Raw genomic sequence first — 24,742 nt, 5'->3', positions numbered from 1 at the left:
ACCCTCAGGACTCCCATATGAAGCATTGCAAGACCGCTGTTAGGATGTGTCATTGCTGTTTTTTGTATCAGTGACCTGTCTGTAAGAAATGTGTCTGTGTACCTTGGTTTTTTGATTTTTCTTGAGTACTCATGGAAGGAGATGAACAAAGCGAATGTGGAACTCCAGTGAAGTGGAAATGCTGGAGAGTCATGGTAAGAAAGGGCTAGGAAGATGTTCCAGATCCTGGAACAGGGGTCGTGTGCCCCTGGTCTTAATTTCTGGGAAGTTAGAGCAGTCTTGGAACCCTGCTTCATGGCTCATAGCTGCCATCCTGTTTTCATTTTCTCCCCTGTACAAGTGGAAGGAACTGCTGGGTAGCCTTCACCGCCCCTTCGTGGCCCTCTATTATGTGTGTGGCACTTTAGTATTCTGTGACTGAGAGATGAAATGAGACTGAATCCATCACAATTGATATAGTTACTCACCCTCCACATTGGGTTAAATCCTTCTTATCAAGAGGACCTGTACCCATAAAATTGCCCCTACAGAGGGCTCTTTATGACCGCATTCAGGGTAAAATCAAGCTCTGCAAACCAGGGTGGAAAGGACAAAGACCTCATTTTGCTCCCTTCTAAACAACCCTGTTCTCAGTCTATATGTGACTCTGTAGTTTTGAACTTGGAACTGTCAGTATATGGGAGGTTGTTTTTCATCCCTTCCAGCCAAGTTAGCATATCTTCCTTAGACCAGCAGTCTTATTTCCGGGTCTGTGGGGCAATCTGCTCCTCCATTCACCTTCCAGCTGTTTGGCCACCTCTTTGGTCTCCTTGGCCTGGGAATCCAGGGTTAAGGACAACTCACCTCAGGGCAGTGCAGCCTGTCTTCTCCCCATTCCACTGTATCTTTCCATGCTCTGAGCCAGGAGCCCTTCCAATTATATCCTGGCTTAGACACTACTCCAACTCCCTGATGTGGAGGCAGGGGTCCTGTAATGATATGGTTAGATCATTGGTTTTGGAATTTTACAGCTTTCTCATTTATTATTGTCTCTGTGTCATAGTTGTTTTAACTCAACATTTCAGGCTACAGTCATCTGAAGGAGCCTCACTTACAGGTGTGCCCTCATCAGAATGGCTGGTTTCTATGTCTCTGAGAGATAGTGTTGATAATTGATATAGGAAGACTCTTCCATGAAGGGTGGCAATATTGGGAAGCAAGTGGTCTTGGGTTGGCTGAGAGAGCTAGGTGAGAATTGTAGCTGCCTGTGGCCATGTGAACTGGGTTCCCCTGAAAGGAGGGCTGGGGCTGAAAGAGATCAGAGGGCAACAAAAGAATGAGGCCAAGACAAACCTTTCTGCTCAAAGCCTCTGAAGTTTACTGAGAGTCCCTGCTTATAAAGAGGGTAGGCCCATCCTCTGCCAGCCCATTCTTTGTGCCTGGAGCCAGGACATAGGCGATCTACAGGCTTATCTCCAGAACATCTCAAGGACCTTTCAACAGGAAGTAGAGTCTTGGAGAAGAGCAAATAGAGCCATCAAGGTCAGAAGGCTCTACCCTAGGTGTACTGGCTAATTTTATGTGTCAACTTGACACAGCTGGAGTTATCACAGAGAAAGGAGCTTCAGATGAGGAATTGCCTCCATGAGATCCAACTGTAAGGCATTTTCTCAATGAGTGATCAAGGGGGAAAGGCCCCTTGTGGGTGGGACCATCTCTGGGCTGGTAGTCTTGATTCTATAAGAGAGCAGACTGAGCAAGCCAGGGGAGGCAAGCCAGTAATGAACATCGTTCCATGGCCTCTGCATCAGCTCCAGCTTTCTGACCTGCTTGAGTTCCAGTCCTGACTTCCTTGGTGATAAACAGCAGTATGGAAGTGTAAGCCAAATAAACCCTTTCCTCCGCAGCTTGCTTCTTGGTCATGATGTTTGTTTAGGAATAGAAACCCTGACTAAGACACTAGGTAATCTCCTTCTTAGTGGCAGCAAGGTCAAACAAAGTCTGGATCAGCCTGCTCCAAGGCTGAGAGAGGCTACAGAGCATGAGAGAGGGACCAAGCAAGAAAGCAAAGTTGGAAGTAGTGTTTGTCATATGTTTTTGCCTTCATTTTCTAGCTTTAGTTTCTAGTCTGAGCTCCCAGTATCGTGGGCTGTGATCTGACAGAATCATGTAAAACAAACATTTATTACATGAGATGCTTCTGCTCAGAGGAAACCATCACAGCAGCAGAGTTGCAAGGTAGAGCAACATCAATAACAACAACAACAGCAATTGTTTCAAAAGCTGATTTTGCTGCTGGACAGAATGTATGGTCTCTTTTGAAGGAATATGGAAAATATCAGAAATTGAGATGGCAAAAGTCATAGAAAGCTGTACATGGAGCTTAATCGGTTCTTCCCGTAGGGTCAGGAAGATTGGAGTGTTGACAGTAATGCAGCCACACGAAGTTGAGGTCATACTATTTCAGTGGAAAATAGACTGAAAACTTTAGGAAGAGGTCATTTGTGTGATATTTTGGCCAAAAAGAAAAAAACAAAAAACCCAAAAACAACAACAACAAAAAAACTTTTGTACTTGGCCTATGCCCTGAGATATTGAGTATTGAGTAAAAATTATTGCCTGATTTGTATATTTTTATTCGATTGTTCAATCTTCCTATTTCTTTATTCAAGTTACATTCTAATCGGTACACCCATCCCATTCCACCTTCCACAGTCCTTCATCAGTGACTCCCTTTTATCTCCCCAGGGAGGCTGGGAACCACTGGAGTAACCCCCAACTATGGCATGTCAAGACTCTGCAGAGTTAGGCACATTCTTTCCCACTGAGGTCAGACAAGGCAGCCCAGTTAGGGAAACAGTTTGCACAGACAGGAACAGCTTAATGGACATGTCCCGCTCTAGATGTTCGGGACCCCATGAAGGCTGATCAGCACATCCACTACATATATGGTGTGGGCCTCCGTCCTGCCACGCACACTCCGGTGAAGTGTGCTTGGCAGGCCGAGAGGCCTGGAAGCACTCAGGAGGGAGAGAGTTTCACAGAAACTCACCTCCTGGAGTTTGGTGTTCTCATTAACCCATATACTCATACCCTATTCCCGAGTTAGTCTGGTGTATGGATCCACGTGCTCTCTTTTAGTATTATCTTATTATAAGTGCCTTTTAAGATTGAATTCTGACATAGCTAAGCCTTTACCAGTATTCCAACGTCCTAGAAAGTCCTTGAGCTGACCATGGGCTTGGAATTCAGTAAGAATGTTGCCTATTCAGTTATATTAAGAATTGCCTCTGCAGGATCAACATTGTAAAAATGGCCACCTTGCCAAAAGCAATCTACAGATTCAATGCAATCCCCATCAAAATTCCAACTCAATTCTTCAACGAATTAGAAAGGGCAATCGGCAGATTCATCTGGAATAACAAAAAACCGAGGATAGCAAAAACTCTTCTCAAGGAGAAAAGAACCTCTGGTGGAATCACCATGCCGGACCTAAAACTGTACTACAGAGTAATTGTGATCAAAACTGCATGGTACTGGTATAGTGACAGACAAGTAGACCAATGGAACAGAATTGAAGACCCAGAGATGAATCCACACACCTATGGTCACTTGATCTTTGACAAGGGAGCTAAAACCATCCAGTGGAAAAAAGACAGCATTTTCAACAAATGGTGCTGGCACAACTGGCGGTTATCATGTAGAAAAATGCGAATTGATCCATTTCTATCTCCTTGTACTAAGGTCAAATCTAAGTGGATTAAGGAACTCCACATAAAACCAGAGACACTGAAACTTATAGAGGAGAAAGTAGGGAAAAGCCTTGAAGATATGGGTACAGGGGAAGAATTCCTGAATAGAACAGCAATGGCTTGTGCTGTAAGATCGAGAATCGATAAATGGGACCTCATAAAATTGCAAAGCTTCTGCAAGGCAAAAGACACCATCAATAAGACAAAAAGGCCACCAACAGATTGGGAAAGGATCTTTACCTATCCCAAATTGGATAGGGGACTAATATCCAATATATATAAAGAACTCAAGAAGGTGGACTCCGGAAAATCAAATAACCCCATTAAAAAATGGGGCTCAGAGCTGAACAAAGAATTCTCACCTGAGGAATACCGAATGGCAGAGAAGCACCTGAAAAAATGTTCAACATCCTTAATCATCAGGGAAATGGAAATCAAAACAACACTGAGATTCCACTTCACTCCAGTCAGAATGGCTAAGATCAAAAACTCAGGTGACAGCAGATGCTGGCGAGGATGTGGAGAAAGAGGAACACTCGTCCATTGTTGGTGGGATTGCAAGCTTGTACAACCACTCTGGAAATCAGTCTGGCGGTTCCTCAGAAAATTGGACATAGTACTACCGGAGGATCCCGCAATACCTCTCCTGGGCATATATCCAGAAGATGTCCCAACCGGTAAGAAGAACACATGCTCCACTATGTTCATAGCAGCCTTATTTATAATAGCCAGAAGCTGGAAAGAACCCAGATGCCCCTCAACAGAGGAATGGATACAGAAAATGTGGTACATTTACACAATGGAATACTACTCAGCTATTAAAAAAAATGAATTTATGAAATTCCTAGGCAAATGGATGGACCTGGAGGGTATCATCCTGAGTGAAGTAACCCAATCACAAAGGAACTCGCACAATATGTACTCACTGATAAGTGGATATTAGCCCAGAAACTCAGGATGCCCAAGATATAAGATACAACTTGCCAAACGCATGAAATTCAAGAAGAACGAAGACCAAAGTGTGGACACTCTACCCTTTCTTAGAAATGGGAACAAAACACCCATGGAAGGCGTTACAGAGACAAAATTTGGAGCTGTGACGAAAGGATGGACCATCTGGTGATTGCCATATGCGGGGATCCATCCCATGATCAGCTTCCAAATGCTGACACCATTGCATACACTAGCGGGATTTTGCTGAAGGGACCCAGATATAGCTCTCTCTTGTGAGACTATGCCGGGGCCTAGCAAACACAGAAGTGGATGATCACAGTCAGCTATTGGATGGGTCACATGGCCCCTTATGGAGGAGCTAGAGAAATTACCCAAGGAGCTAAGGGAACTGCAACCCTATAGGTGGAACAACAATATGAACTAACCAGTACCCGAGAGCTCTTGTCTTTAGCTGCATATGTATCAAAAGATGGCCTAGTCGGTCATCACTGCAAAGAGAGGCCCATTGGACTTGCAAACTTTATATGCCCCAGTACAGGGGAACACCAGGGCCAAAAAGGGGCAGTGGGTGGGTAGGGGATTCGGGGGGTGGGTTTGGGGGACCTTTGGGATAGCATTGAAAATGTAAACGAGGAAAATACCTAATTAAAAAAAAAAAGAATTGCCTCTGGTATTACACTATCACTTAGAATAAAAGCCAAGTCGCTCCCATATACAGGAATTTACAATGGTTTAGGAAGTAGATCAGGCTGTGGTTTTAGAGTATTGCATTATTCATGAGATGGTTAGCTAGAACGGAACTCCCTAATTAGAATCATGACTTGTGTGTGAAAGCCCTTGCCCCAGGAGTGTAAAGACCTCACACCTGGCTTCTAAGACTATAGCTGACCTTAGATAGGGCTGACTTTGTCTGTTATTTTATTGCCCAGTTCCTGCCAGTATTTGTGTTTACATACCTCTGTTTTGTGTAAGAGTCATTAAACATCCAGTAACCTCATTTGTACCTTGCTGATGTGTCACCTATCTTCCCTATTTTCTTCTGTATAAAAAGTTTGATACTCAATTTGACAAATTACATTCAGATTCTACACAACCTTTCCTGTGTGAATCTGTCTGTTATTCAATTCCTGCCAACTCCTTGCCCACCTGTGACCAGAGACCTGTTCCACGCAGACAAAGGGACCCAGAGGGTCTGCTGCACCCTCCCAACCTGTGTGTGCTCATTGGTTGGTGGCTCCATCTCTGAGAGTCTCCTAGGTTCTGGGTTAGTTGACTCTGAGGGTCTTCTCATGGACTTCCTATTCCTTCAGAGGCCGTCAATTCTTTCCCCAACTCTTTTAAAATACTCCCTGAGCCCTGTCCAATGTTAGGCTGTGGGTCTCTGCATGTTTCAGTCAGATGCTGGATGGAGATTCTCAAAGGACAATGATGCTAAGCTACTATCTGCAAGTATAACAAATTATCCTCAGTAATGCCAGCCTTGGTGCTTGCCCAAGAGATGGGTTACCAGTTGGGCAGGGTATAGTTTGGCCATTCCCTCAGTCTCTTTTTCAACTTTGTGCCTGCCTTACTTGCAGACAGAACAAATTTTGGGAGGAAAGGTTTTTGGTTTTCTTGGTGTACTGAACACTTCACTGGTGGTTCTGCCTGACTGCAAGAAGTCACCTCTTCATGGTCCATAACTCAATGCTATCTACCTAAGCTAAGATCACCTCCCTAGCCCCATTTGTGCCCTCCCATTCATAGTCTCAGGCACATTCTACAGGTGCCCCCACCCTAACCCCGCTCCCTCCCAGCATGTGCTGATTTCATTTCATTTTCCTGGCTCTCTGGCCTTCCCTTGTCTTTTACCACACCTGTTCCTAACACTGCCCTTCTACTTTCTTAACTACTGTCCCATCCAGTTCTCTCCCTTCCATCTGCCTCTTCTATCTCTTTCATACCCCGTTCTGAGTGAGATTCAACCATGCTGATTTGTGCCTTGTCTTGTTTACTGTCTTTAGGTCTATGAAGTGCAGTGTGGGTATCCTGTACTTATGGTTATTATTCACTTGTGAGTACATACATGCATGTCCTTTTGGGCCTGAGTTACTGCATTCCAGATATTAGTTTCTAATTGTACCCATTTCTCTGCAACATTCATGATGTCCTTGTTTTTTACACCTGAATAGCATCCCATTTTGTAAATGAAACATGGTTTTTGTGTCCACATTTCAGTTGAAGTACATCTGCATTCTTTCCTGTTTCTAACTTTTATGAATAAAGTGGCTATGAACTTAGTGGAGCAAATGTCCTTGTGGGTATACACCTATGAAGGTACCCTAAGTGTAGCACTTCCTTCCTGCTTGCTATGTTTTAAATTAATGGAAGGAGTATTAAAAGTGTTTCCTCATCCCAGGACGGAACCTTAAACAGAACCTGCTGCAAATGTGGTCCAAGCAAGGCAGGGTCCATTAATTTAGAAGCCAAACTTCACAGGATCATCCACATTGTGCCACTTCTGGAAACTGAAAGATGAAAATACCATGGTCATAGATTCTTTCTCTATGGTTTCAGTTTAGCACCACTGCAGCCATCTTTTGACAAAGTCAGGATCCCAGAAAGATTCTGTGAGAGATCCTTGCATTTAAGTGGTGAGGTTGATGCTTTAGTTGCATTTTGTGACCACAGGTTGTGGAGAAAACTAACACATTGAGAAATCTGCCATGGAGAGATGCTACAGGGAGATGAAGTACCCAAACTGAGAGATGTATGAGAAGTTACAGGAAGAACACCATCTATGCCTTTAGGAATTGAAATCCAATGTGTTTGAGACAAAGCTATAGGATTTGGTGTTTGCCCTGCTGTTTTTCTTGCCTTTCTCCAGTCTTCTCTCCCTACGTGCACATTCCTATTGATTGGAATGGGAAGGGGTATTCAGTGCCAGTTTATGTTGGAAAGATATAACTTGCTTTCTGATTTTGCAAGATGTGGCTGTCAAGATATTGTCTTGAGTGTCAGCAGAGACTTTAGACATTTGAACAGTGCAGGAGCCTTTCTAGATTCATCTTGGGGAAGATTAATGTGTATATTCACTCAAAAATTTCCTTTTTCTTTCTTTCCTTATTTTTTTATCTTATAATTTAGATATTCGTTATCACCCTGATCACTGTCCCTACTCTAGGTCCCTGCCCTCACAGACTCCCTCCTCCCAATCTCTTCTGTTTCTCCTTTGAGTAGGGTTGGGGCCCTCCGTCTACCCCAGGGCACATAGGTTATAGTCTATTTTTTAGTATGGCATATGCTCATGACATCAATACTGACTGAGGCTTTAGAGTCATTGGATTCTGGGTGTTGATGTTTCCCCAAACTCTTGTGTTTGTTTTGAAATTTTTGAATAAATAGGAGTGTTTTGCCCGTGTGTGTGAATATGAATATCATGTGTGCCTCATCGTTAGTGTTGTTGGAGGGTGGACTTAGAATTCCTGTTCATAAAGCCATGTGTCACGTAAATGCTCGTAATTGACCACTGTTATCTGGAAGACCAGCAAGAGCTTTCCACAGCTGAGTTAACGCCCTCTCCTGCCTTATGTTGCTTTTTATGTTCAACACCATATTACTAATATTTTCATCTGTCCATTGGTCCATTAAATGTGTCTTGATTGCTAGTAAAGTTTTACTAATGGTGCAGTTTAAAGCGTAACACTTCCTGTTTCTGCTAGATGAGTACAGAAGTGCAGGGAATGTATACTTCTTTGTAGGAACTGTAGTAAACAACTGAGTTCTTTCTATCATTTTTGTCTCCGTGGTTGATTTTTGCAGTGGAGTAAGGGTCTTAATATGTAACTTTTGCTGTCCTGGAAAGTTTTACATAGAACAGACTAGGATCCAACTCAGTGACATAACCTGCCCGTGACTCTGGTATTAAAGACATGAACAAATACACCCTGCTTGTCCATGATTTTTCTAGTTAGTGATTCTTCTTACAATTTCTGGGATGTGTCCTCAGTACTGTTGATCTGTTTGACCCTACATTTCCCTCTCAATTGGAATTCTTCTCAGAAGACTTTACCCTATTTATTTAAAATGTTCATAAGCAACACAGGTGAACCTTCAACTCAATTTCCTTTAAAATGTTATGGTACTTAGATTATAACTTCTGTGTCAGGAAGTCAGTGGAGGAAGCACCAGAATTACATGAATATATGGTGAAGGAAGCATAAGTTTACTTTACAGTGATGTCAGTACCATGCTTTGTGATGTACACATGTATGGGACATTTTAGGATGCAGTGACTTATGATGATGTGCATGTGAACTTCACTGGGGAAGAGTGGAATTTGCTGGATCCTTCCCAGAAGAGTCTCTACAAAGATGTGATGCTGGAGACCTACTGGAACCTCACTGTTATAGGTATGACTGTGAATTTTCTTTTGCTTTTCATAATAGTGGGAAGACATGTCTCTTGGTAAGTGATGATGCTCTGTTATTTCAATTGAGAACAAGGAAGATTGAGTTGAATTAATAGTGTCCAGTGATGTGAAAATTCACAGTACCTTGAATTTTGCCTTATTTCCAATACTATATCATTCATTTTTCTGGTACTGTCTTTTAGGCTACACTTGGGAAAACCATCATATTGAAGGACATTGTCAAAGTTCAAGAAGAAATGAAAGGTAATTTTCATGTGCAAGCTGATGCAATTAAGCCTCTGAAGAAATTTTACTATGTTATGGAAGCTCTAAAGAAAAGCAGGAGTGTAAAATGTCAATACTTCAAGTGTAACTATAATTACAATATTCTCTTTTTTAAGATTTATCTATTATATGTAAGTACACTGTAGCTGTTCTCAGATACTCCAGAAGAGGGCATCAGATTTTGTTACTTATGGTTGTGAGCCACCATGTGGTTGCCGGGATTTGAACTCAGGACCTTCGGAAGAACAGTCTGTGCTCTTAACCACTGAGCCATTTCGCTAGCCCTAATTATAATATTGTTAAAAAAATGTTCTGCCTCAATGTAGTTATCTGATTTATCTATCAAAGCATTCCTCTTTTTTAAAAAAAGAAAAGGAAACATTGCCTTAACAAATACCTTTATTCAATTTGTAGCTCTATTAGAGCTGTACTGATCCTACAATGTGTATAGACTTACAAGACTTAGATATTGCACATCGAATAGTGATAAATATATATCCAAAACCTTCCAATAAGCAAATAATCCATGGGAAAGTTGGTGATACTCATATTCTTAATAGTGAAATTGATCATTTGTTTAGGGTACAGTTTATGAGAGTCAAGAGTATTGTCATAGGAAAAACCTTAATTCATATATTACATGTCTACGAGGGACAAAAAGTCAAACAGTGTGAATGCAATGTGGAAACCTTTCATCTGTCATTCTTCTTTTTATATGTATTTCATGTGTCACAATGGATAAAAGCCATGTGAGCATAGGGATATTGAAAGAAGCAATGTACTGCTTTCTATCCCAGAACAGTGAGAAAATATGTCACATTCTGTATTTGGTAGACATTCTGAATATGATAAAAGTTTGCAATGAATTGGTTTTCTAATTTTACTGGGAACTTCTCCAAGCTCACACTGTAGAAAATCTTTATGGGTACTAGGAATTTGAAAATTCTTTTGTTTGTCCTGGTTCACAGTCAAATGTGGTATAATTACGCTACAGGAAAAATTATGAAAGCAATTAGTGTTATAAAGCTCTGAGTTGTTTCATTTTCCTCATATAGATGAAATACATCATATAAATATCCCATGTAAAAAGGATGGTATAAATGTTAGCCATGTAATAACCATCACAGATATCTCGAAAGATACAAAACAACCCATAATGAGGGAGAACACCATGAACATATAAAGTGATAAAACCAGATGATCTGGTCCATCTTTATCCATAGACCAATTTGTAAACTTTATTCATCTTGATGAAATGATTGAACAGGGATATTAATGTAGTAAACATATCACATGTGCCAATTTTCATTGCAGGTATGTAAGTAATCATAGTGGAGAGAAACTCTATGAATATAATGAACGTTCTAAAGCCTTTTCATGTCCCAGTCATCTCCAATGTCATAAAAGAAGACAAATTGGAGAGAAAACACATGAACATAACCAATGTGGTAAAGCCTTTCCAACACCCAGTCATCTTCAATATCATAAAAGAACCCATACTGGAGAGAAACCTTATGAATGTCATCAATGTGGTCAAGCCTTTAAAAACTGCAGTCAACTCGAACATTATAAAAGAACACGTACTGGAGAGAAATCTTATGAATGTCGTCAATGTGGTAAAGCCTTTTCACAACACAGTCATCTCCAACGTCATAAAAGAATACATACTGGAGAGAAACCCTATGAGTGTAATCAATGTCGTAAAGCGTTTTCACAACACAGTCTTCTCCAACGTCATAAAAGAACACATACTGGAGAGAAACCCTATGAATGTAATCAATGTGGTAAAGTCTTTGCACATCTCAGTAGTTTAAAATGTCATCACAGAACACATACTGGAGAGAAACCCTATGAATGTAATCAATGTGGTAAAGCCTTTGCAGGTCATAGTCATCTCCAATGTCATAAAAGAACACATACTGGAGAGAAACCCTATGAATGTAATCAATGTGGTAAAGCCTTTGCACTACTCAGTAGTTTCCAATGTCATAAAAGAACACATACTGGAGAGAAACCCTATGAATGTCATCAATGTGGTAAAGCCTTTGCACAACTCAGTAGTCTCCACTGTCATAAAAGAACACATACTGGAGAGAAACCCTATAAATGTCATCAATGTGGTAAAGCCTTTTCACAACACAGTCATCTTCAATATCATAAAAGAACACATACTGGAAAGAAACCCTAAGAATGTAACCAATGTGGTAAAGCCTTTGCAAGACCCAGTCATCTCCAGTGTCATAAGAGAACACATACTGGAGAGAAACCCTAAGAATGTAATTGGTAAAGCCTTTGCATGTCATACTCATCTCCAACATCATAAAACTAAACAGACTGGAGAGAGACCCTATGAATGTAATCAATGTGGTAAAGCCTTTGCAGGTCACAGTCATCTCCAATATCATAAAAGAACACACACTTTCCTGATATAGCTGTCTCTTGTGAGGTTATTCCAATACCTGGCAAACACAGAAGTGGATGCTCACAGTCATCTATTGGATGGAACACAGGGCCCTCAATGGAGGAGCTAGAGAAAGTACCCAAGAAGCTGAAGGGGTCTACATCCCTGTAGGCAGAACAACAATATAAACTAACCAATACCCCCAGAGCTCATGTCTCTAGCTGCATATGTAGCAGAAGATGGCCTAGTCTGCCATTATTGGGAAGAGATGCCCCTTAGTCTTGCAAACGCTATAAGCCCCAGTACAGGGGAATGCCAGGGCCCAGAAGTGGGAGTGGGTGGGTAGGGGAGCAGTGCGGGGGGAGTATATGGGGGGACTTTCGGGATAGCTTTTTAAATGTAAATGAAGAAAATATCTTTTAAAAAATTGAAATGTAAAAAAAAAACATACTGGAGAGAAACTATGAATTTAATCAATGTGGTAAAGCCTTTCCACAATTCAGTCATCTCCAATGTCATAAAAGTACACATACCAGAGAGAAACCCTATGAATATAATCAATGTGGTAAAACCTTTTCATTAAGTTATTGTCTCTATAATCATAAAAGAACCCATATTCGATAGAAACATGATGAATGTAGTCAGTATGCTAAAGCCTGTGCATATCCCACTCGTCTTTAAAACATAAAAGATTCTACACTCGAAAGAAACCTCATAAAAGCAATCAATATGGTAAAGACTTTTTACAACTTTATAGTCTCCATTATTTTTAAAGAACACATAGAAGACAGAAACCTTAGGAAGGTAATCGGTGTTGTAAAGCATTTGATGTCAAGGTCATCTACGATGACATAAAAGATCACATACAAGTGAGAACCCATGTCAATGTTATAAACGTAGTAAAGCCTTTGCATGTCATAGTTCTTTAGGCACACACAAGACAAACCACACTGCAGAGAAACCCCAATTTAAATGTTTGCTTTTCTCAGAGTTGGTTTGGTCATGAGATCTGTTCCTAGCCATTGAAAGGTTGTTGGAGAAACCCTCTGAGTATATTTAATGTGGCAAAGCCTTTGCACAATTTTGTACTCATCTTCATCATGGAAGAATTTGAACTGGGTAGAAACATTGTGAATCTATTTAGTATGATGAACCTTTTTCATTGAACTTCTTTTTATGTATATTCTTCTTTTTATGAGACTATTCGTACGGGAGACATGCTATGAATGTCATCAGAATGGTAAAGCCTTTAAGTTGTTGGGTCCACTGAGGTTCAACACAACTCACACTCCACGACAATGCAAATGATAAGAATTTACTGGACTGGGTGGTGGTGGTGCACTCCTTTAATCCTAGCACTCAAGAGGCAGATGCAGCCAGATTTCTGAGTTTGAGGCCTAGAGTGCGTTCCAGGACAGCCAGGGCTACACAGTGAAACCCTCTCTGGGAAAACAAAAAAAGGATTTATTGGAATCAAGTCACTACTGATCAGTGAGAGACACAAAAATATACTCAGAAGTGTATCTTCAAAACCTCACCGCCCACACCCAACCTGAGACAGAAAGTTGTATAGCTTTCATACACAAAAACCTCAAAGTCCTGGGCCAACTTACAGCTACATTTTCTCCCAAATCAAAACTTATTTTTATTGAATGAGTCAATAAGTAGTGATTGCTAACTCCTTGTATTTTGTTGTTGTTGCAGCTGCGGGTGGTGTTGGTGTTGGGCTGTGTGTGTGCTTTCCCTTCTTTTGTAGACAGTAAGAGATTATTTACTACCTGTGTTTTCATGTGTATCCTTAACTTCCTCGGGTTAGATTCTACCTCTATCTCTGTGTAGGTCTGTATGTTTGCTTAAATTTGAGTTTATTGTGCACTATCTTAATTTTTTCCATTTACAGTATAGTCATTTTTTTTTACATATTAAAATCCAGGCATCTGTTGTTTTTGTGGCACATGTGTGCAATCCCTTCTGCCATCTACAGACTCCAAGAAGACATCTGTGATCTTAATAGATCTTCCTTTATGTTTTTCCTGGCTTTTTGCCTTTGCAGCTTTTAGTATTCTTTCCTTGAACTTTATGTTTTGATTATTACACAGGGAAGAGACTTTATTTTATGGTCCCTTCTGTTTGGTGTTTTGATGATTCTTGTGTTTTCTTTTTGTTAGGAAGTTTTTCTTTTATGATTTGGTTGTCAATACTTTCTGAGACTTTGAGCGAGGATTCTCCTTCCTCTTCCTAAGTATTCTTATGTTTAGTCCTTTTACAATGTCCTGGATTTCCATGATATTTTATATCAGGAAGATTTAGACTTAACATTTTCATTGTCTGATTTACCCATTCCTTCTATTGATTATTCAATTATTGAGGTTTTTCTTCCATGTCTGTGTTCTGTGGGTGAACCTTGCCTCTGTAGTTCCTTTTTGCAGTCCTAAATTTTTATTTCGACTATTTCCTAAGTTTTAGTTTTCTTTTTTGCTTCTATTTCCACTTTTATGTATTGAATAGTTTTGTTTACTTCACACACTGGCTTGTTCTTTCTTGGCTTTATTTGTAGGAATTTTGGCTTCCTCTACTTTTGGTTTGTGTTTTCCTGGCCTTCTTTGTGGAATTTATTGATTTCCTCCAATTTTTTTCTCTTTTCCTGGATTTCTGGTTTGTTTTTGTTTTTTTGTTTTTGTTTTTCGAGACAGAGTTTCTCTGTAGCCCTGGCTGTCCTGGAACTCACTCTGTAGACCAGGCTGGCCTCGAACTCAGAAATCTGCCTGCTTCTGCCTCCCAAGTGCTGGGATTAAAGGCGTGTGCCACCACTGCCTGGCTTCCTGGATTTCTCTAAGTGATTTGGTCATTTCCTCTTTAAGGAACTCTGTCATCTCCATACATTTGGGGTTAGAGTTTTTTTCTTGTAATTTAGCTTTGTTGGAATATTTAAGACCTTCTTTGACAATATAAATGAGCTCAGAGTCATTAACCAGAGAGTGATAAATGTTGGTCCTTATTACATTATCAAGTACCAACATCATGGGATGGAATGGTGCTAAGCTAAGTATTCAGTTTAGATTTAACCCGATGTGTAATTAATCCCAAGGTTGTTCTTTCTTGTTGTGGCCGGCCAGCAGCTCGCAATGTGAACGGTTCAACTGAGATGGCCACTCGAGCTAAGGGAGGAACTAGACGGGGATAAAGAAGAAACGGAGCCAAGACAAGTTCATCCTGTTCAAAGCTCAATTTTACTAGTTCCGACATTCAGTTATAAAGGAAGGGGGAGGGGACCCGATTCCCGCCAACTGGTCTCGGCGTCCAGTAGCAGGGTTAACACGTGTGTGGCTTCAAGCAGCAAAGCGGCACGGTCCAGCAGTGGGCGTGGCAGAACGAATAAGCAGGAAACTCCACCCCTGAGCCAGCAGGTTCCAGGCTGGATTGGGGAGGCTACATCTCCTCCCATTTGTTATCAAAAAAAAAAAAAAAAAAAAAAAAAAGGGAAGGGCTGGCCTGAGGCAAAAAACTTATTTATGCTCAATAGTTCTGCCTGAATTCTTAGGGCTAAAGAAAAAAACCTGCCTCCGTGGGAATTCCCTAACTTTTCTTATGGCAAACTGTATTTTATAAGTTTGACTGAACAAATTTGAAATACACTTTATTAAGAATAACACTGAGTTGATATTCCTCTGCATTTTTGGATGACAGGCGGGAAACAGGGAGAAGGGGTATGACCGGCTCCATAGTACAGGGCCAATTGGCTTTTTTTATTTGGGTGGGAGGCAGTGAAGGGCTTGCCCTTTCAACAGTGCGGTCTCCAACCTCTCTCCCCCCAATTGAATATGTTCAATAAGGCAACGCTTAACTGAGGTGATCAAAAGATTTTCTCATCTGTAGATGAGTGGGCTTTTAACCTTGGCTTGAGTGGACAGTGACCCGATTCCTCTCATGGGTGCTGTCACGACCCACACCTGTGGCTCTTGGTATCTTTTGGGGAGGGGAGGCAGAGCCGTAGATATTTTTGGTTTTTAGCCAAAATTAGATACCAACCTCCATTTTAAACCGGGTATAACCCACAGGAAACTCAGAAATGGTCAAGCTGGACCTTCCCCTGCAGTAGCTCTCTGCACCAAGCCATAATACCCATAATGAATTCGTGCGATCACGAACCAGTATGCACAGTTCTGAGTACTGTGCAGCTTTTAAAGGAGAATTGTCAACCTCAGATTTAGCAAGGCCTAGACAAGAATTATGTCATTAGTAACACCACGATTTGTGGCTAAAATAGGAGCTGGAAGTCGTTTCTCCTTATCCCTGTTATGCCCATAGCCTGAGGATCTAAGGACACCTTGCAGCAACAGCAAGGGTGAAAAGCCAGAGAGCCAGCTAAGGGACTAAGCCCGTCTATCAAAATAAAATCCAATCTCTGTAAATATTTGAAATTTCTAGTCTAATTTCTAACTCAGACTGAAAGCCATGTGCTGGAATGTCCTTGGAAGGAAGATAGTAGTTGCCACCTGTGTGCTCTTGGGGGAGGGGAATGTACCCCTTCTGGTCTGGCTGGAGAATGTTGATTAACCTGCTTGAAAAAGGAAAGAGATCTAGACAATGAGAAAGTAGCAATGCAAATTTTCTTATTGGGGAAGTCCAGGTACTTTATTCAGTTGCAAATTGTAAAGTCTCCGGCCTCCTGTAGGGGAGTTGGCTCAGAGGACAACAGCGTTTCTGGGAGCTTCTGTTCCCAGCTGAATTCTAAGCACAAGAGGAATTTTAGTCTTCAGAATGATACTTATGAGAAGAGTCAGGATCTGTGTTCATCTGACGGATTAATCTCTCTGGCAGCCACTTCGCTCCATCTTCATCTCGTGAAAAAATACAAACCGAGCCTCTTCCCCAAATTAGAACCGGATCTGGACCCTTCCATTTGTTAGTCAGGGGGTCCTTCCATTTTACCAGTGCATAAGAATTAGAAGTAACTGGATGCCAATGGCGATCTGCTGCAGACTGACCTTTAATATCAGTTTGCAAAAAATTTAGGACAAATAAGGTGAAGGCAAAGTGAGCCTTTGGTGACCTTGGGGGATATAGCTGCCCCTCTTTTGTTTTAAAAAGCCAATTTTTTAAGGTGCGATGAGCACGTTCAACTATTCCTTGTCCCATGGGGTTGTAAGGAATTTTAGTTTTATGTTTGATACCGAATTTTTTACAGAATGAAATAAAGTTTTTACTGGAATAAGATGGCCCGTTATCTGTCTTAATAAGTTTAGGCAATCTCATGGCATTAAAGGCTTGTAGGCAATGATCAATTACGTTTTTTGAAGCCTCTCCTGTATGCAGAGAAGCAAAGAGAAATCCTGAACAGGTATCAATGTAAACATGTATATATTTTAGTTTTTCAAATTTTGCATAATGGGTTATATCCATTTGTCAGATATTGTTAGGCATAAGGCCTCTAGGATTGACTCCTAGATGTGGCACTGGAGATAATGTAATACATTTAGGACATTGTTTTACAATCATTCTCGCTTGCTCCTTAGTGATCTTATGTCAGAGCCTTAGGGTATGGCTAGAGAGATGAAACCTTTCATGATCACGTTGGGCCAAAGCAACAGGATCAGAAACTAAGGCTTCTCCTATTAGAGCTCTGTCAATGCGATCATTACCCTCGGCCAGAGGCCCAGGAAGACCAGAGTGAGACCGTATATGGCCAATATAAAACGGATTTTTCCGGGCAAGAATGATGTTTTGCAATTTTGAAAATAAGGATCCTGACGGCGTATTGAAGTTAAACGTACCACAGGTTTCTAATAAGGGGACCGACTGAGCAACATATAAACTGTCAGTAAAGATATTAAAAGCCTCATGTACAGACTGAAAGACCTTTAGTACTGCTGTTAATTCGGCTAGCTGAGCCGAGAGACCAGGAGTCTCTACAATAACCTGTTGATTATTAATAAGATATCTAGCTCGCCCTTTAGAGGAGCCATCAGTAAAAATCAATAGAGCATTATTTAAAGGCTGTAAAGAAGTCATCTTAGGAAATATCATATCATGTACATTTAAAAATTTTATCAACCTATCTTGGGGGTAGTGGCTGTCTATAGTTCTGTTAAACCCTATTTGTGTAAGCAACCAATCTGTACTATGCTGTTTCAGCCAAGTGTCCTGACTTACGCTGTAAGGCTGGACAATGATATCTGGCTCTTTTTCTAAACAAGTCAATGCCTGCCTTCTTCCAGTCATAATTATCTGAGTTTCCACATTTATCAATTTTTGAGCTAAGAAGATCTTTTTCTGAGGAGGCCCTCTCTGATAGACACTCCTCCTGAGATACCACAAGCTCCGCCTGGGGAAAATTTAGCCCTGGAGAAGTGGCATCTTTTATAGCATCATTTACGAGTGCCCAGAGGCCTAGGGTAAAATTATCTGCCTGAGTGATTTTTAAGGCCTCACCAACTTTCTCCCAGGTTCCACAATCTACTGTTTCTTCTTCCTTGAACCATGGGCAACAGCTATCAATCTTATCTAAAAAATTTCTTATTAATTGTACTTTAAGCCTTACTCCTCTGGCCTGAAACAACTCCTGAAAACTAAGGGCAACCACCTGATCCATGACTTTAAACCCTTTCTTCTTCTACCTAAGCAGCTTCCTAAAAAGCTGCAGCCAACCCGCCTGTTTCCGTTTCTTGTTCCGATTAACATGCTGCTGACCCAAGCAGAACCAGCGTTGGGTTAGCACTGATTTCGAGCTTAATTCATATCTTACCACATCCTCAGCAACACTTTACAAAACTGAAATTTTAAGCTAGCGCTAGCATGTGTACCTGTCCGTTGCTCCGGTGCCCAATACGAAGATCCTTTTCTGTGGAGCTTCACACCAGCAGCGTTTCTCTTAGCATCCCTCTGCCATTCTTCAGGTCCCAGTTCTGGCGCCAAAATGTTGTGGCCGGCCAGCAGCTCGCAACATGAACGGTTCGACTGAGATGGCCACTCGAGCTAAGGGAGGAACTAGACGGGGAGAAAGAAGAAAGGGAGCCAAGACAAGTTCATCCTGTTCAAAGCTCAATTTTACTAGTTCCGACATTCAGTTATAGAGGAAGGGGGAGGGGACCCGATTCCCGCCAACTGGTCTTGGGGTCCAGTAGCAGAGTGAACACATGTGTGGCTCCAAGCAGCAAAGCGGCACGGTCCAGCAGTGGGTGTGGCAGAACGAATGAGCAGAAAACTCCACCCCTGAGCCAGCAGGTTCCAGGCTGGGGGTCGGGAGGCTACACTTTCTCCTTACACTGGATGGGTAGCCAAGTGAGGCACTTTTTGAAAGAGTTACTTTTTGTGAGACACCTGTTTTTATCACTAACCTTGGAGTTACCATTAAAAAAAAAAAAAAAGACCTGATGGTGACAGGGTGAGCGACTTTGTAATTTTCCAGCATGTATTTATTAATGTCTTGTGAATGAAGACAGACCAGATTGATAGATATGTAAATTGGGGACTTTAGCTTGATCCAAGCAATATTGAATTTCTGACTTTGGAGATATGTCCAATGAACTTTCAGGCTTTAGTCAGCTCAGATGATTGTGACACAGGCCATTGGCTGTAGTTGTGTGTCATGTTACAGATTACAGCAACTGATATTGCACACAGGAGCCAGGTCAAAGAGTATTGTATTAATGCCATTTTTTCTGCCAGATAACTTCTCTCTCTCTCTCTCTCTCTCTCTCTCTCTCTCTATATATATATATATATATATATATATATATATGTATATATTCAATTATGTTTCATTTTTACTTTTTTAATTAATTTTTTAATTTATTTAAGTACATCCTGTTTCTGTCCCATAGAGAGACAGGGCAGTCCTCTGCTTCATATGTGCCTGGGGCAATGAGCCAGCCCCTGGATGCTCCTTGGTTTTTGGCTGGGAGGTCTGAAGTGTCCAGGTTAGCTCACAGTTTTGTTCTTTCTATCAGGTTGCCATCCTCTTCATCCCCTTAAGTCAGTATAGTGACCTGTCCTTATGTAACATTTCAACCTGCAACAATATATGGATATATGGATCTATATATTTCTATATCTATCTATCTATTCATCTATATATCTATATATCATCTATATATCTTCAATCTATATATCTATATATCACCTATAAATCTACATATCTACATATGTATATATCTATACACCTATATATCTATCATGTATCAATAAATATATATATTATCTATAAATCTATATATAAAAATCTATATATCTAAAAATTTATATATACATATACACATATATGTATATGTATAAATCTATCCATCCATCTATCCATCTATCTATAAGTCTATCCATATGTTTAGCTTGATGTAGCCTTGTCTAAAAGGACCGTTATGTTCTAGGTTTCAGATGTTCAGCCTGAGAGGAAACAGTATGAGTAACATTTGATCTGATACCAGATCCTCGACTCTGGACCCATATTTTACGATAATTTGGGGGATTATGATTACATCAGTCCTACCTCCTGTGGTCAGTCAGTAAACACATCTAATGCCTGCAGCTGGCAAGAAGAAAGGTTGATGGCACTTCAGTTCCTGGCCTTGGTGTCTTTGGAAGAGACCATGAAGGAGAGGGAAGAAGAAGAAGGAAAAAGGTCCCATGGGAGGATGGATTGGGAGAGCATGGCCTGGAGGGCGAGCCTGAGAGTATGAGCAGCCTAGGCAGAATATGGCAAGTGAGCTGGGCGTGGTGGCACTCACCTTTAATCCCAGCACTTGGGAGGCAGAGGCAGGGGGTTTCTGAGTTCTAGGCCAGCCTGGAATACAAAGTGAGTTCCAGGACAGCCAGGGCTAGTTCTAGCCTATAGTGTCTCTTCTCATCCTGAGGCCCTTGGATGCTTTGGTGTACACCCAGTGACTCCTCTGTAGTCAAACACACCTTGGCACTGAATGAGGAGAGTCTGGGTCAGATAGTCCTTAATCTTATGTCAGAACTTTGCTATGGGGTCAGAAGTCAGAGGATGATCAGTAGAAAGATCCCTCTGATGATGGGCACCTCCTCCATTCCCACCCACCTGCCTGTGCATGAAAGCGTGTACAAGTCTGGGGCACAGCCTGTTGCCAGCTGTCCACTTTGGCAGGTCATATGGCTGTGCTCAGCATGTATTAAGAATATGCTCTGTCCCCAGTGAGCTTGAGGGCTCTGGCTTCTAATGGCCAAGAAAAGCAAAGTAAAGCCTGGGCCTTGAACTCATTATAATACTGGAAAAAGTAAAGCTGGAGAGAGGTTAGGCTTAGAAGGTTGTGTGTAGAGGCTTCACTTTTCAACAAAGTATTCCAGGAAGGCTAAGAGATGTGAGCAGGGAGAGAGCCTGAAGAAGGTGTGGGAGCAAAGGCCCAGTGGCAGCCGTAGGGATGGAGACAGAAGAGGTGGAGATATTTGTAGCCAGAGAGGATGGGAAGATGGTTCAGGCTGATGGGGGTGCAATGAATCACAGCATGCAGCTCAGAGCTCAACTTGTACTGAGTGACAGCTCTGCGGTTGTGGAGAATTTCCTCTTCCCTCCCTCCCTATTTTCCCCACATGTTCCTGCTTTCTCTGTGTCATAGGGACTCACCTAAGAGCACACTGAGGCTTCCTCTGAGCATCCATCTTTCCCGTCCACCAGTCAGCATCTTCTCCATCTGCCCAAGATGAGGGTCATTCGCTCAGCACACCTTCAGGCCAAGTCCATGCATACTTGGTAAAGGTGGCTGGATGAATGAATGAGCAAATGACTCATATTCCTGTGTGTAAGAATAGCGAGCTCCCAGGGGGGATATCTTCCAGAGTCCAGGTAATGCTTTGAGGAGTCCTCCTTCTAACAGCTCTTCCTCCTGGGCTATCACTGGAGCCAGGAGGCATGGGAGCTTCTGAGTAGTCAGTGAGGTAACACAGCTCTGTGTTGGTGAAGGGGTGTTGGGGTGTGTGTGTGTGTCTGTAAACTTTGCAACGTGTATGGTATGAAGTGTGAGCCACTGCCTGAGGGTCCCTAACCCTCACACTCCTATTCCCAAGCAGTAGGCATGGACTTCCCAGGATACCTGCTGCCATGAGAGAAGGGGACTTCCTCCTCCTGAAACCCCACCCCTGTGTCTAGCAAGCCCTTGGTGCTTGGGACCCTGTACTAGACCTGCCCCTCAGCAACAGGACCCTCTGTGGTCCCTGCCCTGATGTCTGCCTGGCTACATCCTTCCTTCCCTCCCCACATTTCCTCTTTGAAGTACAGGAGTTAGGAAGTCACTGGCCTTACCCAGGGATGCTTCTAGATCACAGTGACCTCAGGCTCTTTACCAGTGCAGAACACGTTTTTTAATGCCACTGCACTAGGTGTGACCTGCAAGAGAAGCTTTTCAGGTCGGTGGCTTCCCTCCTCACAGGGTGCTGTATTCAGATGGAGCTCATTGAGGAAGCCTGTGGTCTTTCACAGTAAAAGTCCTCCAATGTCCCCACCGAGCATTTGCCTGGGGTTCAGTTTGTCTCTGTCTCCTCATAGCTTCTGTTTCCCTTCCTTTCATAAAAATGGGCTGTAAACTCCACACACAGAGACCTTCACTCTTGGTTTACAGCTAAGGAGACAGGACTCAGAGAAATCAAGGCAGCAAGAACATATGGGTAGAAGGGAAGGCTGTAGGCAGGGATTGACCCAGGGACCACCAAATCTGCATGTCCCATTGCAGCCTGACACAGTGAACTGCAGCTCCTTTTAGAGAGGGACACACATAGGCTCAGTCAGGAACAATGAGAGATATTCTACCCTGCCCTATGCTAGGCCTGGCTCAGCACCCTTGGGGTACTGCTGGACCCTCCCAGGAGTGTTAGGTGCTGGCCACTGGTCAGGGCAGCCTGAGTGATTGACCATGCAGAACCAGTCCTAGAGGCCTCATGCCATTTTCCTGGCTACTCGGGAAAGGCCATTGCTGGCTTCTTGGCCTGCAGCATCAGAACAGAGTTGATATGACCTGTTATCCTAGCCAATCAGGAGCCCATGTGTGAGTCATTCCATAGCTGGCTCAGGGACCCCAAAGAACCTGCTGCATCCAGCCTGGGACAACGTGCCAACCTGAGCCTGGGTGCTGAGCAGCAAGGCAGAGAAGCCTATTCTGACTCCATCCCACCAGGACTGACTACACAAGACGTCCATCTGTAGAGGGACTAGGGGAACGAATTGGAGGCCTCTGCCCTCTCCTGCTTGCAGCAATGTCTTACATATCCTTCAAAAGAGCACTTAAGGCGTGCTGTGCTCCAGTAATTTCAGCAGACTGAGGAGTTTCTTGAGTGCAAGGCTGGCCTGGGCTTTATAGAAAGACTCTATCATAGCCAGATGGTGGTGAGGCTCTCCTTTAATCCCAGTACTCATGAGGCAGAGGTAGATGGATCTGTGTGAGTTCCAAGCCAGCCTGGTCTCAGAGGGAGTTTCAGGACAGCCAGTGCTACACAGAGAAACCTTGTTTCAAAAAAAAAAATACTCTGTCACAGGAAAACGGGAGTGGGAGGGAGAGGAGAGAGGATAGGCTGGAGTTGGCTACGACTGTTGGTGGAATGCTTGCCTAAGATTCACCGAAGTCTAAATCTATCCCTAAGTGCACCACAATGCATGCGGAGGTACATGACTCTAACCCCAGCCCTTGGGAAATCGAGGCAGGATGATCTGGAGTTCAAGGTCATCGTCTTTTATATAATGAGTTCAATGTCCAGCCTGCTATACATGAGACCCTGTATCAAAACCACAGGGTGTGGACTCAGCCCACAGGAAGAAGTCTGTTTGTATAACACAGGTGTCTGTCCCTATGGCTCAGCCTTGAGCTTCTACTGTGCAGTTGAGCATCCATTGTGTTCTGAGGTTTTTGACTTGCTAATTCCCTAAGGTTTCTATAAAGCTGGACATTAGGTGAGGAACGTGAGGGCCTGGATCTGCCCTGCCTTTCATGTCTTTCCAGCTATCCCCATTGCCAGTTCCTAATCTGCTTGGGTTGGTCCTCTTGGTTGTGCTCCATGTTAGCTGGCTGACCTCTGTCCCTGTGGGGATACTATCACTTCCTCATTGGGCAGCTGTTGTGTGCTGCAGGGCAGTGAGTTCTCCTTAGTTCTGGCCCTGGCACACTCCCACACATTGCTTTTTGCTTTCCCCTCCTCCACCGCAGGGAACTAGCTGCCCAGATATTCTGCTGGTCCCATACAGAAGCAGAGGCCTGTAAAAGGTCTGGTCTGGTGATGAGCATCTTTGATGATAATGACCTCTTGGGAAGGAACAAGAAGCCTTACTTGGGACCCCATAGCTGGATTGCTGTCCAAAAGGAGGGACATCAGCATCCGGCAAGTGAACAGCTCCTAGTGTGACACATTCCTGAGTGCCTATTCTACTGTCACTATTGTGCCAGAATGGAGCTTTCTAGAAGACTAATTCACCCACATCCCTCACATTCCTTCCTGAGTCCCTAACCCTGGAGGTCACAAAGTGTTTGAGCCTCCAGGATAGGAAGAGTCTCTTGGGCCTCATGCTGAGCCTCTGAAATGTCATGCAGCCCTGACTCACAGTTATAAACCGTTTGTGTACCCTGCCTTGTTTTGGGGCACTGTGCGGGTTCATGGTGGCAAAGTATTAAATGCAGAAATGCAGGAAGCCGCAGTCTGAGAGGTGGAGTACTCCCTGTGTGTAAGCATAAGGACCTGGGTTCAGATCCCCAGCACCCCTGTAAAGCGCCACATATGTCCTTGTTGGCTGTGACCCTGGCACTGTGGGATAGAGACAACAGAAACCAATTCTAGGGTCGTTCTGGCCAGCTAGTCTAGACAAAATGGTGAATAGTACTCTCTGGGTTCAGAGAGAGAACTTGACTCTAAAACAGGGACAGGACTCTGAAGCCTGCAGACCTGGTTCTGCTTTTACAAACAACTACTACTGTGAATTCACTTCACAGCACCCACATCTGGCTCTGTGAGCCACCAGTAACATCAGTTCCAGAGCCCTGACTTCTTCCC

The 24,742-nt window shown here is 42.7% G+C and overlaps 1 non-coding gene across 1 annotated transcript in view; it reads left to right on the top strand.

Annotated features, from left to right (window-relative positions):
* The window catches only part of 3110053B16Rik, a 29,136-nt gene extending 9,703 nt beyond the window's left edge, over window positions 1-19,433 (top strand). The window contains exons 2-6 of the transcript XR_003950190.1: window positions 8,950-9,076; window positions 9,279-9,339; window positions 10,675-11,228; window positions 11,313-11,343; window positions 19,430-19,433. This is a non-coding gene — a transcript (RIKEN cDNA 3110053B16 gene). The remainder of the gene's footprint in view (window positions 1-8,949; window positions 9,077-9,278; window positions 9,340-10,674; window positions 11,229-11,312; window positions 11,344-19,429) is intronic.
* Window positions 19,434-24,742: the final 5,309 nt, after the last annotated feature.

This window comes from Mus musculus, chromosome 12 (genome assembly GCF_000001635.26).
Source record: "Mus musculus strain C57BL/6J chromosome 12, GRCm38.p6 C57BL/6J".
In the NCBI taxonomy this organism is placed as follows: Eukaryota; Metazoa; Chordata; class Mammalia; order Rodentia; family Muridae; genus Mus; species Mus musculus.
This window is presented reverse-complemented; position numbering and strand designations above follow the sequence as displayed.